Source organism: Grus americana, chromosome 26 (assembly GCF_028858705.1).
Source record: "Grus americana isolate bGruAme1 chromosome 26, bGruAme1.mat, whole genome shotgun sequence".
NCBI classification, from domain to species: Eukaryota; Metazoa; Chordata; class Aves; order Gruiformes; family Gruidae; genus Grus; species Grus americana.
In genome coordinates this window covers 819,187-837,157 of record NC_072877.1, presented here as the reverse complement: position 1 = coordinate 837,157, position 17,971 = coordinate 819,187, and positions in this window count along the sequence as shown.

Sequence of the window (17,971 nt, the reverse complement as noted above, 5' to 3'; positions counted from 1 at the left end):
CATTCCTCAATGTCTCTAAGAAATACGTCCAGTTCTTGCTCCTAAAGGCTGCAGGTAAAATCACAGCCTGTTTCCTTATCTTATGCTGCACCAGGATTTAAAAGAATACTGCGTTCTGATAAAGAAAACCCTTCCTATCCTACAGCTGCACCGTTTTCTACCAGAAAAAAATTCTGTTTTGGTCCACCTTTCCCAAAATTCATGTGGATCTAGAACTCAAGTGTTCCCTTAACTTGAAAAGGGCAAACCCTTAATTCTCATGAAGTCAGGTTACTGATTTCAGCAGGGAACCAAAGAACTCGGGCTCATCCCAAGGCAGTCGCTTTGTTTGCATCCAGCCAGCCAGCTGATAGCGATGGGTTAGTGGCAAACAAATCAAATATCCATTCCAGCACTTCCGATCAGGCCACACATCTCCTCCCTGGGCACGAGGCACCTCCTGAAGTCATTACTCCATCCTCTTCTTCTGTAAGTGATGTCATTTCAGAAGAAAACTGGAGAGACACAATTAAAGATTAAAACATCAGTGGAATTATTTTTTTAACCCCCAGAAACCAAGATGTTTAAGTCACTGCCTGCCTCTCGGCAGTAATTTACATGGCAATGGATTATGTCGGGTTTTAATATCTAATTGTTTTGTAATTCAAAATGAAGTGTTGCCATGGCAATCCCTACATGCTATGTACGATGTATCATCTAGCGAAGTGTCTCCTTCCAGAAGGAGCCTGCCCAGACCCTCACTGACAGCTTCGATGACGGACCATAAGCTAACCTGTCCTTCCCAACGTCTGCACACCCCAAGTCATCCCAAACCCCGCGATTCCAAGAGAGGGAGGTCAGGAGACTCGACCAGGTCCATTAGCCGGTTTTTGATTCTCTGCTTGACAATCAAACTCTGACGAAACTGATGTATTTCTTGCATCATTTTCTAGCAGGGAAGCATTCTGCAGAAAATGCTTTTGGGTTTAGGTTGTTGGTTTGGCTTGTTTGTTTAAATTAAGAGTTTGACCTACGCAGCTACATAAAGAAAATTCCTTATCAATTATGACATTTTAGTCCCCAAGAGGATTAAAGTTCCTCTATCAGTTTATTAGTACTGGCCTAGAAATAGCCAATTTATTTTCTATCAGGCACAGACTTCCTCCACAACCAGCATTTGAAATAAGAAATAACTAGGTTTGAGGCTTTATTTACTTTTTTTAAATGCAGAAGGTTAGTATTTGTCTTCCAAGACCATGAAGCAAGCCTGGACACAATATAAATACACCATATAAACCGATGTGCTGAGAAGGGCCTTTGCTGAGAATGAACATCACTCTGCGTGATGACAGCACCTCTCCTGTCAGCCTCAACGCTCTCCCTTTATCAAAACCAGTTACTTTCAAACGACGCGATACTCATGATACAGCTAATTAGCAGTGTAATCAGTTAGCTGGTGGCTAAAATACTGTTAAGAGATTGAGCCATTTCTCTGAGATGATTAAGTAAATAACACCTAGCAACAGAGCCCATTACCACGGGGTTCAACAGGTCGGGATCATCCGGGACCGGGGCGTTTGTGTCTGTGCTGCAGCCTTGGCCCCTCTTGGGGCTGTCGGCCGATGCCGGCACGTTCCCCGGGAAAAGTTGGCAAAAGCAAGAGAACGAAACAAAATCCCTTTCTGAAGGGGGTGGCAGCTGGAGGCACATGTAAAAAATGCTTGCTCACGTTTGCATTGATATTTCTATGCGTAAATGCTCATTCTAAGTTAATTAAAGATGCCATACAAAAATAAAGTTAAGAAACCTTCCCCTGGGGCACGTACGCCAATTAGATCTGATATTAATTGTTCTTCCAAATGAAGGCGATTCATTGCTTTCATTGCTGAAAGTTTCACTCAACTTACACATATTACTCATGAATTTAGCACTATATTTTTTGTGTTAGAGGAGAAAGAGGAAATGCGTGAACAGAAATTCATCTCTGAGACTCCAGGATTGATGTGATACAGCCGTTTTCTTCGATGTTCTGTTGTCCGGAGTAACAAAGAGTTGCCAGGACAGCCTGGAGTCCCAACAGCAGATTTTTGCAGGATCACAAGTGGCATTTCTTACACTAAAGAGTTGCGGGGGTGAGGGGAAGGAGTTGTTGCTAATGCCTTACCAGCGAGGTTGTTTGCAGACCTGCACGTATTTGTTTAAACATTTAAAAATGCATTTAACATTTACCTTGATCTAAATAGATTACGATAAGTAAATGAACACTGTGCTATTATTACTAAGTGTTGGTCATGTGCTTTCATCTTTAAATTCTCTTCTATACTATTTCTACAACTAGTAATTTTAATAATTTGTAGCTGTAGCCCTCTAGATTTCTTTGCTAAACTACAACAGCATTCCTTTAAAGCTCCCACCTCCCATTGCACCATATATATATAGATATATATATATCTATATATATATATATCAAACTACTCTTTCAACTCCTGCACTTCCAAACATTTTAAACACCTTAATGGCTTTTCTTACTGAACCATAAAAATTATTTATAAATTCATTTTAAGACATTCATACAACGAGAAACTCATAACATGTCGTGAAATACAAATTATGTTTACTGGAGGATAAAAAATTCTTTGGGTCTATGTATATGTAATGAAGGAAAAAAGTCAACTGCTTCTCAAAGTGGACTCTTATTGTACGCAATCACCAAATGCAAGGTGGGAAAGTAATGAATGATTTGCTCCAGAGTAATTTTTTAAATAAACAACTTGACAGGAAAAAGCAGTACCTTCTAAGACTTAATTTGAATTAAGTACAGTTGGTGCAGTTGCAAAGAATAATCACGCCACTTTATCCAGTATTTTTCACAACTAAGCAGCTGCAGCATCTGCTTTCCTCTAAGGTTGAGACGAACACCATGGTCTATTAATCTTTGTTACCTCTCTGCAACCGAGCAAGGGAAATCACCCCAACACTGACATTTCAGGGGAAACGTTTTTAATCAAGATTCATACGTTATTAGGGCTTGAGGAGGAGGAGAGGTTAGTTTTTAAATAACTAATGATATGTGAAACACGGACAGCTGGTAGTCATTTTGGAAACTTTCAGCCACTGGAGGCATAACTACACAAAACCAAGTACATTGACTCAGATATGTAAAACTAAAAAGTAAATTTAAAGGAAAAAACATAAAAATTAAAACAAAACTCAAACTCTTCAAAACACAATCAGCAATTTTGACCTGAGACTCATGAGAATCGTGTGCGACGCTTGCTCCGGGGTTACTGTGCAGATGACTAAAACCGAGTCATGCCTTGGGCGTGAAACTTTACAGGTAAGAGATGGTGTCTCCTCAATTCTCTCTGGTTCCAGATGCTCCCAGAGCCCAGGCTGCCGTCTCAGGAGGCTTCCAACCATAGCTCATCCCGTGGCCCTATAGCACAGACGTTCAGGCTCCGTTACAAAACATCCGGTTATTAGCTAAGATCTTGGACATACTTTCATGCCCACCTGGTCACCTCAGCCCATTTTATAATTTCAGATCTTTTTCTAGCTCTGTAAGACACTGTCCCCTGTCACGCGGGTTCTCTTTCCCTGTAGTAGTAGCACACGCAGAGTAAGAGCTCATCATTATCGCCAGAGGACCGTTAAAGTACGACTGCTTGGAGAGAGGGACCCGTATTTTTAGCATTGATGGACTGGGGTTCTCTGCAGCAAATGGGTCATAACATCTCTTTTCTAGTTTATAGCAAAGTATTTCAAAGCAAAGCTTAATCTGCCAGATCCATAATGTAGATTTTTAGTAAGATCCTTTGTGCAAGGAAACGGACATAAACCAGCTGCCTTTGAATTCAGATGGAAACACTGATGATCTAAATCATCCAAGCCTGGTATATAAATGAAAAGCAACCACCAAACCAGGGATTGATCCCTAGAGAACTCCCTTATGATTCACTGTGGAAGATGAAAAGCTGTCTATGTAAACAAATTGTTTATGGTCTGTTAAGCAAAAGTAAAACCAATGGAGTGCAGCAGATGCAATTCCAGCTGAGGATTCAATCTTACAGAAGTGCATGGGTCTGACCCCGCAGCCCTTTTTCAGAAGAGCGGTTTCCCTACAGACACTCGAACAAGCAAGGACTGTGGTGTTTGCCATCTGTGCCCCATCAGTCTCCGACAAAAAGAGTCAAAGCCTGAAGAAGCGCTTTGTGCTGCCATTTCGATGAACACAGAGATGCTGCAGCCAAAGGCAAGCTCTGGGACTACAAAAGCATCGGTCGATTCCTGACTCACGATCACCCAGACAAACCTCGAACAGCTCTGTTCTTTTGGGTTCCGACCTTAACTCAGTGAAGAGCAGCCTTTCCATCGACCTGATGGACACTGGAGCAGGTCCACGAGGGAACTACAGAGACAACGGGAATTTAGGCTACGATTGTTACGAGCAACTTTACATCCCTCCTGCCTCCCTGCTCCACCCCATCCACACCACGTCACTTAAATTCTCGGGGAAGGCTCCGGGACACGCTGGAAGCAGGCGCGCTGTCAAACTCAAACACAGGTTTCAAAGCGATCTCACGGTGGCAGGTGTATTTAAACACCGCTGGAGATACTTATGTTCTTTTTAATCAACCCTGCCTAATTTTCACCAGCCTGCCATTTCCAGTTTATTTTCAGACATCATTACCTTCAACCTTGGATTTCTTTGTTAATCGAAGGAGCTGGTATTTCCGAGGCTGGAACGGCAGCTGCACCACGCTGAGCGAAGGCAGTCAAACATCTGCTCGCGGTGTACTTGTGTGGGCAGATCGGAGCTCTGGGGATTCAGCTAATAACCCTGATGTGCCTTCACGCTCACCTGGCCACCCTTATGGCATCCTTTAGAGCATTACCTCAGACCACGTTTTCTCTTTGGTTTTAAAGTTAACGAACCTTTGGCACTTGTTGCTTACAGGTTCACGATAATTGGCGATGCTATTGGAGATCAAGAAAGGATAACTACGCTGCCTGTCGTAGCTTTAGGGAAGGAATGGATGAGTGCATAACATAAATTTACAGGAAAAAATAAGAGAGGTTTCAAGTCCATTCTCCCACCCATCACGTAACCGAGTTTCAGGGTTGGTAACCACCCCAGGAGTACTAATTAAACTGGTCTCTGCAGACTTACACCACAAGAATTATCGGCTCTCCTAACTGCAGAGGTATAAGTAGGTGTTTGGCACTAGGAAATATTCAAACAAAAATCCAATCAAGTGTGAAAAATAGGACACTGGAAATAGAAACACGTAACCGATGTTAAGTAGGAAATAATAAATAAAACCAGGCAGGCATTGTTCGAAAGTCTGGCCGCTGAGCCAGGAAGAGTTTGCTTAACCCAGATAATTGTCTTCAGAAAAAATGGCAAAGATTATGAAATCTGTAGCATTTTCATACTCGTCTGAGATGCGCACACACATGGAACAGTCATCCTAATGACTTCTGAAGGGGATAACATTTATCTCATTACTAAATTAGCGCAAACAGCGGATAGGGAAGCCACTATGCCAAATCAACCCTTAATAATTCTCAAATGCATCTTTAAGAGCATTGTCTAAATGTCCACGTCTCCAGAAGGCAAAAAAGACTCATAACCACAGGACAAATCTGATCTTAATAAGCAGGAAATCTTAGGAGCTTCCCACATCTGTTTTCCTCTTATTAGATTAGCAGTGGTGTCACATCCGATGTCATGCCGTTATATACTGACCTTCAGCAGCTTAGCAGGTTTTTTATATTTTTTTTTTTTTTTGAAACATCAAGAAAGCTTTTCAGAAGCTACTTTTCTTGGCGAGGAACATAACTATGCACATCAGTAAGGATGGGTTTCTCTCGGAAGCGACAGAACTGCGTGACTGGGGATTTGGGGACCCAGCTGCAAATATCGTCAAGGATCCAGAGGTCAGGACTCCAGAAGTCACCAGCAGTTCTCGGAAATATCTGTTACAATTATTTTTGGTGTTGGCATTTCCCGAATCCAGGGGTGTATTTTGGCCAGGCGTGTAACCCCTCACACTGACAGTACTTACACGCTCCTTCGCGGCGATGCAGCTGACCTAACTCACATCGCCAGGGAAAATTCCGCCTGCCAGGCTGATTGCGCCAGGCTGGCATCAGGAAAATAGGCAGTAAGGACTCGAGCGTGTGATATTTAAGTTGCCAGACAAACTCGCGCTAAGTGGTGAAAGATCAGGACTTGAACCTTTTGTCTGGCAGATGTGCAGGAGTGCAGATGGCCTTTAGCCCTTCTGAGCTCCCTCCGAGTCAGACATCTAAATGCCAGTTTCCTTTTTAAAGGATGTCTTGCTGTTCGTTATCATTACATTTCAAATTTTGGCTAATTTCTCCTACCACAGCTATTGAGAGACTTAGCAAGCGTTATCTGGACTTTATCACTCAAAGTTATTTGATACTGAGAGCATTTCCACTTTTCAAAACTTTCATTTTAACAACTATTACTGTGGACTCACATCTTTCAGTTTATCACATCACAAAACGCACAAAACCACATCAAAAACATTTTTAACAACAGTTTCTGAAAGCTAGACAAATCCAGCCAGGGTTTTCCCTTGCTTTTCCTCTAAAAACATTGAGACTTTGCTGTGTGACAAGAACCAAGAACAGCATTTTATTTCTTTTTCTGTTGCAGGTATGGAGCACAGAGGCAAAGAATAAAGCGGACTCACGTCCTCCAAGCAGAAGGGGTTGGTTGGTTGTTTTCAAAACAGCAGTTGCCATTCCGCTGGAAATGGCAAAACATCCAGACTTCAAAACACCCTCTTTTATCAAGTACAAGGCAAACAAATATATTCTCCACGAAACAAGCAAAATAAATAACCCTGAAGTACTTTGCTTCAGACACATCAAATCAACCGCATCTCTTCCCCATTAATTTATATAACAAAAGTTTCAATTATGTTTTCTGGCCTTATCAAAACATCTCATTTATAAACTGGCAAATCACCATGTGAAATATTTCAGCAGATTTGTATTTTCCAAGGGAAAAATCGCTTAGAAAGTACTCAGCTACAGCTCTTTACCGTTACCAAAAGCCTGTCTTACTGACAGAGGTTCTTGAGATACTTACGGCTAGACAAACTGCTTTTTTGAGTAGGTCAATGTTGAAACCATCTGTATCTCATTTGCAAAAGCACCCATATTTTCTATGGTTTCCTACTGAGGTTCGCAAAAAAACAGATTTGTTTCGCTGGATCCTACAAGACGTAAACTCTGTTTGTAGTGGTATCGGTTCGCAGCAGTATCAGAACATCTGCTTCTCTGCTGTGGACCTCAGATGAGGTTGAAGCACATGTTTATCTGCGATGAGTCTCTCAATTAGACAAACAGCATTCAGCAGCCCACAAAGTTCCTCCGATCCGTAACAAACATTTGCCTTAAAAAGAATTTTTTTAAACTATAATTTTGTGTGTTTAACCACAGAGGGAGAAAAGGAGGAAAGGAAACACTCCAGAATCCAACAGGAACAATTGTGCAATTATGCAGCCAACTAATTATCTTCAGGAGAGGTGCTGTGTAACACAACCACAGAATTCCTAATTTCTTCCACCAGTGTAACCAAACAGCCCCTCAAACAACTGGCTGCAAATATCAAGTCCACATTGTACGCATGAAAAAGAGCTCAACTCCTGTCGATACCCTACAAGAGCAGCTGATCTTGAACGCTGCCCATTTGCGCAACCTCACCTGCTCAAAATCAGGTTTAGTTTTTGAAGCTGAATTTTCCCTTGGACTCTTGGCCTTCCATCAGATCTTCAAGGACAAAGACAGAACGCTTAGCGGTTGACTCTGGTGTCGTCGCTTAAACATGGGCGGTTCTCCTGCAGAGGAAGAAGTTTCCAAGTTCACTGCACCCACCCTGGAAAGCTTAACAGAAGGTCACGAACAGTTAAGATGTGACTTTGCCATGGATATTTTAAGCTGGCAGAGCAGCCCTACAAAGGCTTTTGCTACCGGCTTCAAACAAGGACAGCCTGATTTAGGACAAGATAGTTTAATGTACCAGGGAAAATTCCTTAGAAAGTCTCACCACAGAATACGTGGCCAGGCTGGGACTTTAGAAGGTTTTCACGTGAATTCAACACTTTTCATGACAGGCCTCACACAAGGCTTGTGTCTGGGAAGGAACGCAGCCCCGTGGCGCAGGAGTTGCAGTCGCAGGCGGCGTTACCGCCGCGCTGGGCAATAACACCGCTCTCACAAGCGAGGTCGGCAGCGTTTGCTATGCTGTCAGGGTGGAAAAAAGGAATAGGCTCCTTAAATCAGGGCTTTCATGCTCCTTCTACGTTAAGGCACCTGAACAGGTTGATATTAAACACCCTTCTCGGGTCTTTGCTGGAGCTCCTGGAGGAGCGTTAGTCCATGAAGTGATACAGCTGCAAATGACATCATATTTATTGTGATCAGACAGGAAAGCTGAAGTACAGATAGACTTTTCACCTTTGTGATCCTCACCAGGAATTTCTCCTAAACACGGAGCTCACCCCAGAGAAACAAGACTTCGTTCAACGCAGCGTTACTCGTCCCAGAGTCCGGGAGCACCGATTTGGCAGAGGCGACGCTCCTGATTCTCCCACCGTTCCAGAGTTTAGAAACAAAACGTATTGCAACTAACAAGTCATCTTCATTCACAGGAGTCTTAACACCAAAGAAAGGGTCAGAGCACACAGTTGGAGAGCAGGAAAAAGCCAGTCTAGACTCCTACCTCCAGGCAACACTCCTTTTCCCACTGAATCCCTTTTAATCCATTCTGGAACATAAGAGGTGCAGAACGAGCCCTCTCCAATGGTTTTTAACATGGCTTTTGAACGTGAATCTTTGACAGAGTTTTAAAACGCATCGATCCTTTATGTGTTTATCTATGCTGATGAACATTACATTCGACTTCAAAAATATCTATTTCTGCACTTGGGTTATTTTATTTCCCTATTGTTAAAATGAAAGATTGGCTAAACCATTTCAGTAGCGCCTGTCAAGCAGTTCCTTTCCCCTGCAAATCTCTGATTCTCATCATTAAGCCACTGACAATATAAAGACAGATCTCTTCAAATAAACCATCATCAACAAAGATAAATGCACAGAAATTATATGGAAATTGGCCCACAGCATCATTGCAGCATAGAGAACTTTCTGAAGAGGAAACGCACCCACGTTCACTACCCAGGGCTCAACATAAAACAATAATGACCTGCATTTTAAAAGCCCTCTTGTATCAAATGCTGTGCAAGGATTCAAAAGCTTTTCAGACTTCACAGACCATGTGAAAAAACCCCATCCATTCCATACAGATGGAGCTATCAACTCCACAAGAAGACAAGAACAATATAGTTATCAACCACTTCTCCCCATAAAAATGCAAGTCCAGCTGAAGGTCAATCCAATAGTCCACCTAACCCAGTTTATCTGGTAGTGGATGCTTAAAGAACAGTGCAATCAAAGACAAGCGTGCAATTATTTGTCACCCAGCCTCCAAACAATCAGAGACTTGCATTTTTTCAGATCTGAAAATGGCATCTGGAACACTGGTGAATGTGTTCTTCAGGAAATCCCTTAACCCGTTTTTTAATTTTGAATTTGATTTTTGAATAATTTGTATTTCAAGTTGCTGCAACATCAACTGCAAGGGCCCCACAACTTAATCACTTGTTTTCTTAAACATTAATTCCCTTTTATTTTTGAAACCCACTGCTTTCTAGCGCCTCTCTGCTTCTTGTATTGTGAAAAACAGCATCCTGCAGTAACCATTCCCTCTGCGTCTTCTCCTTACCCATCTTGATTTTTAATTTCCATCTTTTAAGCCAAAAAGCCATGCCTCCAATCACCCCTCTTATCCTGCACTTGCTTTCTTAGTAGTCCGGGCTGAGGACCAGCAAGCAGCGCGTGGCACGAGGAACCCACGCTCACGCCCTCCTCAGGCACCGGGCAGGTTAGCGCTTGTCCAAGATGAGTTGACTCGCATCCTGAACGAAGCATTTGGAAGTCAACTGGGAGATTACAATTGCTGCAATTAATCCAAGTGTGAAAAGATTAACAACAGTTTATCCAGCTTTTGTTCCTAACTGTACTAACACCTCCAATGACACACAGCCGGGCCCCGCAGCAGCTGAGTCGCTCCCGCACCGTGTTCTTTGCTCCGTCTGGAGCGGAGCCTTGGGTGCCACAGGGCTGCCAGAATATTATAATCAGAAAAAGACTCAGGAATAGAAGCACAGCATTAGGCAGATGGTTGAGGTCCTCCCTTCATTTGCTTTTCAAATTAACTGCGTGTGTCCAAACGAGACACTTGATAGCTGGATATCAGTTCAGCTTTCCCACGTAGCCCCGCATAGCCAACAACTATGGAACAACTTCATCTTTTGCCTTCCTGCGGGTGAACGCCAGTCACAAACGTTCAGTTTCTATTTGGGAAAGAAAAGGTAAAGGGTGCTGCTCAGCCTGACTTTATGGGGCCAAGTTTAATAGACATCAAGTCTTTTTAAAGCATTTCTATGCAATAACCGCTGCTTCTTTCATATCGTATCTGAAATCACATCAGTGAGATACTGCCAGAGATTGAGTATATTCCACACAAGCATCCTAGGATGGTAAGGTCTTCAAACAACACAGCTAGGTGTAGTGAAGTGCCGCTAAACGTGCCCGGAGACGGTGACGTGGTTTAAGGCATTAAAGCCACCATTTGCAGAGTTGAGGAAGTAAGCGCGATGGGGTGGCACGCCAGGGAAACATAAAGCATCTGTGACGCAGCTAAAAATAGAAAGCAGAGCTTCTGAGGATCAGAGTTAATCTTTCCTCTCCAAACAGCTTCCAGGGTAAGAAAATAACCTGACAGAGGAATGACACGAAAAACAACCCAACTAAAACCCAACAACAACAACAAACCCCAACCACGACAAAAAGCCACCACCAAAAGAGAAAAGCCATCGTCTTTCGTTTCGTGGGGCCGTTCAACCCATTCGCTGGAGCGTCTCCTCTGCCCTTTCCCCGAATATCTGCAGTGACGGCAACCGCGCAGAATAAGATTTCTCGGGGCAAGCAGCGCTTCGTAAACAAATAGCCACGTCTCAAGGTACAAAACAAGCAGACAGGATTTCAAACGTTTGGCAAGGTGCAGGTACATCGTGACAGCGTGTTAAATGCATTATTCAACACACTACAAAGCGTAACATGTCAGAGTGACAATTTACCTCCCCTCAGCAAAGGTATTAGAACAGAACAGTGGGTGCTTGAGCAACGGAAAAGACACAGCGGAAGAGATATCCAACCTGGAACGGCGAAGAAAACAGTTTACCAAACCCTAAAGAGGAATTTAAGGAAATACTTTGAGCCAGAACATTTTAGGGAACAAACCCATTGAGAGTTTAGTTTGCAGGCATTGTCTCCCATACAAAAATTTTGCAATCGGATTTCTAATATCCCGGGAGCTTCATATAAAAGCAGGTTCCCAAATTATATCATCTACCATTTCCCTTATACTCTTAATGATCCCAAGAACCCAAGGGGATTTTCTGCACTGAAGTCTGCTCAGGTACAGACAGAGGAGATCTCGTCTGAGTTCCTTTTGCTGAGAGCGTAGCCTAATAAACTGCGGTTCGCTAGACCCAGCTTATCTCCCCAGCTTTGCTGCTGGCCCGCAGGCTGACCCGGCAGCGAGCGGGTCCATCTCCCTGCACGTCAGTCTCACCATTTGTGTATCGAGGATAACGCTGATAACCACAGCAGAACTCTCAGAAACCAGTCAAAATGAAACATATTCCACTAGCGCAGGCATTATTCTCACAGGTAGTGCTGTAATTAAGCACAAGACCTTTCCTTTTCCCCCTTCGAAAAAATTCTCTCAGCAACAAGCAAGCAAAACGTTCTGAACAAAACTTATTTAAGCTTCCAGGCATACGTCGATAAACAAGAAGCCTGGGTTGCCTGACTCGGGCAGACGATCATAAAGGCGACGACTACCCGGAGAGCTCAGGTAACTCACCGCCTTTATTGCTGCGGCGGCCCGCGGTACACGGCTGACGAGCGGCAGCACAGGGCCATTGCTTGTGTTTATTGTCAGTCAGTCACTAAAATGGATGTTACACGACATTAAAGTATGTTGGGTGTCCGGGTGCAATAAAAAATTAATTTACCGTTCACAAAGCTTCTCATTTAGTTAAATCAGCTGTGTTTCAGCTACATTATCTGTATGTTTCTAACGTATTTATTCCCTATATTTTTGCAGAGCTGGCTCAAACCGAGCTTTATTTTTTGTTATTAATTTTATGCAGTTTCTGTGTATTCCTGGGAGTAGGCCACGGTGTAACAATTATACTGCCACATTGCCATCTCCAGGCAAGCCAAAGAACTGTACGAAAAGCTCTCAGATGCGCACACGCATATATGTATCTTTTTAGAATAAAAATTAAAAAAAAAATATATATACTCTTTTGGAGCACTTTCCTGTTTCAGAGACTGCCTGAAGAGGTGTCAGCCATTTGCACTGCGTTTTACCCCCAGAATATTCCCGCAGCCGCACCGAGGCAGACTTGGACCTGGAGCAGCGACTCAGCGCTAACGCTTCTGGATGGACTCGTGCCCTCCAAAAATTGCCGTTTGGTTCTGAGGTAAATCGTAAAGGTACGCAAGAACTACATTGCTCTACGTTACCCCTAATGTGACAAACCCCGAGATGACGAGTCCATACCCTCCCATCAAGCCACTTCCCAGAGCTCTGACAAGGACGAACAGTCATCTCGCATACACAACCTACATTTGATTTTAACGCATCCTGTCGCGTTAGGACTTCCGGCACGTTTATAAGGAGCGCTACCAGAGACGTGCCCAGTTTGAAATTTTGGCTAGCAAGGAACAACCAGCACTGCCATAAGGGTTTCTCAACCTCGCGCGTGCTTTGACTGAAACGTGGAGGCACACAATAGCTGTGCTGCCCTGTTTTCAAGATAATTAAGCTGTTCCAACTAATTACTATACCCTTCGAGTATCACGATGAGAAATGACACGTGTAAAACTTCTTGGGAGCGTTGTTCACGCAGCAGCTTCCTTGCTTTAAAACGAAGGGAGCAAAACTCGTTGTTAAACCTGCGCCATTTAAACACAGATTAAGACTACATTTACAGTAAAATTTTCAGGAGTTATCATGGCTCGTAACAGACTATAAGAATAACAGGCTCACAAAGGCGTATGGGTGCATACAGACAGTCCAGGTGAGATGCAAGAGGGTGCAACAGAGATTCCACATCGGCGCACCCCAAAGGCGGTTGGTACCTCAGCACCCACCCCAACCCCCAGCAGCCCCGAGGGTCGGTGCCCCTGCGGAGGGGGATGCTGCAGAGCGGTGTACTTCCCTGGCAGCAACATCCCGCTACAGGGGCTGAGGAGGGAAACTAAGCCCGCTAACTAATAACGCGTCAAGAAAAACAGGCAGAGTTTTTCTTAAAAGCAAACATTTGATGCTTTACAACAGAATAATGGCAAGAAAGAAAACATCCTGCCTCTGGAGCAGACACAGACGGACCAGTAGGTTTATTCTGAGCTGCTCTTACCTAAACCGGGAGAGCGGCAGTTTAGTCAAATGGGTAAGAGAGAGCATGGGCTGTCTCCTCACTGCCTGTGCCTTGTCAGGAAGGATATGCAGGTACCATGGAAGACTTCAATGCTGGCAGGAGAAAAACCCCAGTTTATCAGATTTTAGGATTCTTTTTTGGGTTCCACGTTCTCTCAGATGCAGAAAGTTTAATCCTGACCATATTCTGAGGCACAGATCTCTTAAAGTGTTTGTAAACAATCAGTTTAGGCCCAAAACCCAAAGAGCATGAAACCGAAAATGGATTCATTCCAGGAAGGGGGAAAAAAAAAAAAAAGGTTCTGTACTTTAAGAACTGAAAAGCTTCACTACCCACAAAGGAATCCAAACAGTGGTCTTCGACTGTGCTCGGTTTCTTCTCAACTGCTTCTTGTAGGTAAAGGTGAAATAACAATTTAAAAAAATCTTGCTGGATCCCTCTATCTTTCACCAGCTACAGTGAGAGATGCCATCATACCACGTTAGCAACACTTAGAAGCTAGATGCAGCGCGCTCCTCTAGAGAAGCATAACCCTCGCTATTCCTCAAAGCGAAGACATACTGGAAGATTTATTATTTTTTTTTCATGATAGCAAGCACCTTGTATACATATGGCTTCCCTCAGCAGACGTTTGACACGCTGGCCTGGCTCCGTGCCCACACAGGATGGGGAATGAGCTGTACCGGCAGCATCCACCTTCGCAGTAAAACAACTTGTTTCTCAGCAAGGCTCGTTGTCTTGGTCTCCGTTTTGTGGTAATGCCATATGTACCTCTACGCCAATACCAGAACAAGTAGTTTGATTCCAAAAAAGTAAAAATTAGTCGTATCCCTATTGAAATTACTTGTGCTTTCACACTGAATGCAAAGCAGAAAAAAGTTCCATGTGCAGATTAAACCTCCACTGGCTACTGTTTGATAGCAGTACGAACATGTGCTGCAGCTTCATAGCTCTTCATAAAACCTCGTCCACCACAGCAACAAGAAAAAAAAATTATTCTTGGAGGGATTTTGTTTTTAGCCTGCACTTTAACTGAACAATAAATCATTTAAATTCCATTGGAGAATAAGAGGAAACATCAGTCAAATCTCACTTGGCATGCTCATCACCTACTTAATGTCAAATCAAAACATTTTGCTTTGTTCTTCAAATTATGAAACCTGAGGACAAATTACCACAGCAAAGTCAGACTCTGCATATTAAACCCCAGGTCAAACAATGGGTTTTTTTTACTGTGATTATCAAATGATTATAGCTCTACAGATGTCAGAAGCAGATTGAGAAATTCAGAGTTTAGATTGCTATTTAGAGAACAAATTTTAGAAATCATTTGGGAAAAAGCCTCTCGGATGGTGTTTTCAAACCAATCACCAATTTCCTACGCCTACTCCACAGCACTTTGTGGAGCCCTCTCCTAATCACAGGAGTTCCATCATTTTATTTAAACCAACAGAAAAGCGTACCTACTCTTTTCTTCACAACTCATTTGTTCACCATTAGTGCCTTGTAGAGGCTTGTAGCTTCCGAGTACATCTGCATTTCTGGACCCCAGGCTTATTCCTTGCCCTAGTCAGTTTAACACTCAGAGTAACTAAATATCAGAGTAAGTTCCCATGGGGATGTCTCCTGAATATAGGTCAAGTTCAGCCCTGATGCCTGCACTTCACGCTAGTATCACTTAGAGCGAACATAAGACTGGATAGAGGAAAATAGACGGAAACATCACTTCACCTCCTTCAAAGCTTGTCTGAAGATTCAGCTGTAGCTCAAACATTTTATGGAGACCCGTCTGTCACTTGTCATGCAAACGGAAGTACCATTGCAAAAAACCACAGCTAGATTTTTATGCTAATAAACTTTGAGATACTAGACAAATGAGGACAGTATCATTGCACTGATTTTACATATTACCTTTCCCCATCTCTCAACCCCCACCCTGGCTAAAGTCACCCTGAATACGTTTCTTCTAGTTACCTTGTGTAAAGTCTTCAACGACCCAGCGTTCCAGGAGGCAAAGACTCTTTTAAAGTTGGGTGTTTCTGAAGTTGCCATCAGTCTGTATTTTCCCATTGCCTGTGGAACAGCGCAGGAGCTCTGCAGAAACACAAATTACCTTTGAAAAGGGAGACTTCAACTCTTCAAAGCGTGGCGGGTTCTCCCCCGCCCTGAGCAGAAGTTAGCAATAACTCCAAGGAGTTGCAGCAGAGAAGTTCTCTGCTGTTTGAAGAGGCTGATTGCTGTCCCTGCCCTGTTATCCACAGCTGCGTGCCTGACATCAGCTGAAGTTATCAACAGGAACGTTAAGTGTTAATGAATGCTCATTAAGCAGATTTACTACTCCCCTGCCCTAGTGCTTTCAAAGGAACCCTGGAGCTACCTTGTTCTTCCAACTTGAACGGTGACTTTACTATTAACCAAAGAAACCAACTAGCAAAAAAGACCAAATAAGACCCAAAAAATAGAGCACGATTCCAGAGGATCATGCGGATCTACAGGTTCATCTCATTCTGTGTCCCCCACAGCTTGCTCTGACCAAGCTAGATCTATTTGTACAGCTCTCTCAGCCATTTGCCATCTGAGCCAGCAGACCAAGCATCGGAGCCTCTTTAAATGAAGTTTAAATATTGCGGGGACAAGACCAGACTCCAGGCAAGTCTCCAGCGCCAGGGAAGCACATGGGTAGGCTGATTTACACCACTGAGAGCTGGCCCTTTCGTTTTTTCAACCCAATAAGAGCAATTCAGCTCTTTTGCATTGTTTTCTGCCCCTGCTGAACTCCTGGATTTTCAAAGGTGGTGGGCTCTAAGTCCTTAAAACAGAAGCCATTTTTCTTCCAAAGCAGCATTTCAAGAATTATGAACGATCACTAAGTTCTAGCTGTGGCTTGACATGTTCCAAACCAGATCTGAATGCAAAGCGGAGCCATTTGCAGCAGCGGTGACGCAGCTGCGCACACACACAAAATACATGAGAACCGCCTCTTCCATCCATAGTCTAAATTATGCAGCAGCGTAGTAAAGGAAGGCCAGCCCCTGCCCAACGTTTGGATGCAACCCTCACATATAACAGTGGCTTGCAGAAGCCATACGAATACAAGACCCTGAAGTTACGCAGCTCAAGCACACATCTGAATTACCCCAAAATACACATCTTACTCAGTGAAATCCTTTGTACTTCGATTAGCACACGTTCACTAGAAGGGACGTGGTCTTGGTTTAAGCAGCCCACTCTTCTTTGGGTAAGGGTTAAATACACTGGTTAGTAAGACTCACATATTTTTAGTATGAATTTATCTCCCTTTCACTTTTCGGCCATTTAACCACGTTATGCATTTGTCTTTAAGAGCAGAGCTCTGTATTTGCTGATTGGTGCTACTGAACCCGCACACGTATATTATTAGTATTTTTCTTCCCACAAAGAATGCAAACTTAAATAATTCAAAAAAATGCATTTGCCAGCAGCTAAAATACGCTGGCTCGAACAATAGCTAACCTTAGCCAGCATTAAATCCCTCCCACCAGGTAAATTCCAGTGAAGAACTGAGTTCCTATGAGAGAGAGAGATGGGACCTGGCTCTTCATCTGCCCTGCATCATGCGCACGTATTTGCATTACTGTTGAAGCACTGTTTTTCAACACAATATTGGGTTTCTATTCCCAAAAAAAGAGTCTGGTTTTGGCAGAGGAATTCAAATTTTCACTGGGGGGGAATCAGACTGACAAGCTGAAAGCTACATATGTCTACACGCACTTTCGATAACAGCACTGCAGTATCTCCGGACTTATATTCCCTAAGGCATGTCTAAATTAAATTTCCAAATTAAATCTCTCTTGATTTCTATGGCAAAATATAACAGCATTACACCACAGCCGCTCAGCAAAAAGGACAGTGTGATATATCATGAGTTGCGGTGCTGAGCCAGAGAACTGGGCCATCAGAGGAGAAGATACCCAAGAAGTGACTGAACTACAGTGCACGTGTAGGAACCAGAGCAGCATTTGTGAGTTTGAAGCATTTCTTTTTGGTCTGAAGTCTTTTTTTTCTCCCATGTTAAGCCTAACTTTTCTGCCAAAGCAAACAGTTGAAATTATTATGAAACATTTCTAATCAAGAAGTTCATAACCATGAAATAGAAATACAAAGTGAAGGCAAACACGATGAAGGTCAAAACAGTGTGGGATTTGATCCATCCTAGGGCTTCATTTCCTTAATCAAATTTTGGACATCCAGCCCTTGTCAGCATCTTTGCAAATGACAGATTTCCACCATTTGGGGTTGTGGGGTTTTTTTTAAAACCTTTTTACCATAGTCCAATGGCAAATCATCATTAAAACACAGATTACAGACAGAAGAGACTCACCACCGAGGACCCATTT